Source organism: Hipposideros armiger, unplaced genomic scaffold (genome assembly GCF_001890085.2).
Source record: "Hipposideros armiger isolate ML-2016 unplaced genomic scaffold, ASM189008v1 scaffold_327, whole genome shotgun sequence".
NCBI classification, from domain to species: domain Eukaryota; kingdom Metazoa; phylum Chordata; class Mammalia; order Chiroptera; family Hipposideridae; genus Hipposideros; species Hipposideros armiger.
Genome location: NW_017731677.1, coordinates 1032672 through 1034381, shown reverse-complemented (window position 1 = coordinate 1034381; position 1710 = coordinate 1032672).

Genomic DNA, 1710 nt, shown 5'->3' with positions numbered 1-1710 from the left:
CTGTGGGAACAGTTCAGTCTCCAGCTTCCGTAATCTCTTCCATTTTACATTCAGTCCCAGGATGGTAAAGAACCTCACTGTTTTTAGCACAGTGGTGCCTCTCTATCCCTATTAGTTCCCTTTAATCTAGTTCATACCCTTGAAAATAGTCCCTTTATTAAAATTTCTTCAGTTACCTCATTTCGTAGTGCCATCTGCTTCCTGTCAAGACCTTGCTCGATATAATATCTAATTTAAAATGCAAACTTTATCATAGTATATAATTATCATACATAGGAGTCTATTTCTGAACTCGGTTCTCTGCGTTGCTGTGCTGAAATGTTCTTGTACCAATAACACCTTGTTTAATTAATCTAACATTACTGTATAGTTTTTTATCTGGAAGAGCAATAATTCTTAAACTTTTTGGACTCAGGATGCCCTTGCACTCTTAAAAATTATTGAGGAGTCCAAAGAGCTTTCGTTTATGAGAGACACGTCTGTCAAAATTTCACATATTAGCATTAAATTGAAGACAGTTAAAATATGCAGAGTAATTCATATAAAAATCACAATGGTAAGTCTATTACATGTTAACATATGTAGCACACAAGTTACAGGCTTTTTATTCTCTTTCTTTTCTTCTCTTTTAAGAATAAAGTATTTATGTACCTTCGAGAGCAAGCACATATCTAAATAAGTAAGAAGATAAGGAAATGACTGCCTTTTTCCTATAGAATTTGCAAATGATGACTCCAACTGAAAAACGTCTCCCTTCACTGGCTGTTCTGTTTTTGCCCTGTTCTGACATTTTGATGCTGCAGAATATAATACATAATCACCACTACTCTAGCTTTTAACTTTCTTATGGTCTTTTGGGGGCAAGGCCAATGCCTATCAATACTCACTCTTTCAATTAGAAAAAGCAATTTTAAAACCCCAGTGATTTAATTTTTTTGGGGGGGGGGCATGGCTCATCTCATTGAATTTATAGGATTTCAATCAAAATATAATAACTTCTGCAGTCTGTGTCCCCCACATGTTCTTGGAAGTCTCATTGAATCAGGGAACAGTTTCATATTTTAATCACATAAATGTACTTTTTAAACATATGAAGGTGAGCTTTGAATTCTGGAATTCTGGATGAAGGGATTGAGCAGGAAATGTAAACATGGGTTAAACTTTCAAATGTCAGAAATGGAGGGACTTTAGAGATTTGTTGTTCAATTCTTTCAATTTGACAGATGAGAAAACTTTCTTAGGGAGGTCAGTGATAGTAACCACCATTATGGTCTACTTATTGGGACCTAACAAGGGTTAAGCGCTGTGCATTCGCTTTTAAGCTCCTTTAATTCTGACATCTGTATAAATAGGAGAACAGTCTCCATCTTGTAGAAGTGGAATCTAAGCCTCCAAGAGATGAAAGAATTTGCTCATGTGTAACAACTAGAAAGAAAGAGTCGGGGTCAGAATTTGAATCCAGGGGTCCGATCGACCTTCTAACCCATGTCAGAGCTCTGAGGGGATGTTCTGAAAAACTTGAGAAGGAGAAGGTCATAAGCTCAGTGGAGCTGATGCTTTTAAGGTTAGCTCTTGGTTGCTGAGAATTGGTAGAGATTTACGATGTCAGCTAGTGAAGTGATAATTGGATTTTTAGCTCAACTCAGAATGACTTGGAGAATGTGATTTATTTTTCAGGACCTATGGGGAATTTTAAAATTCTATATTGAG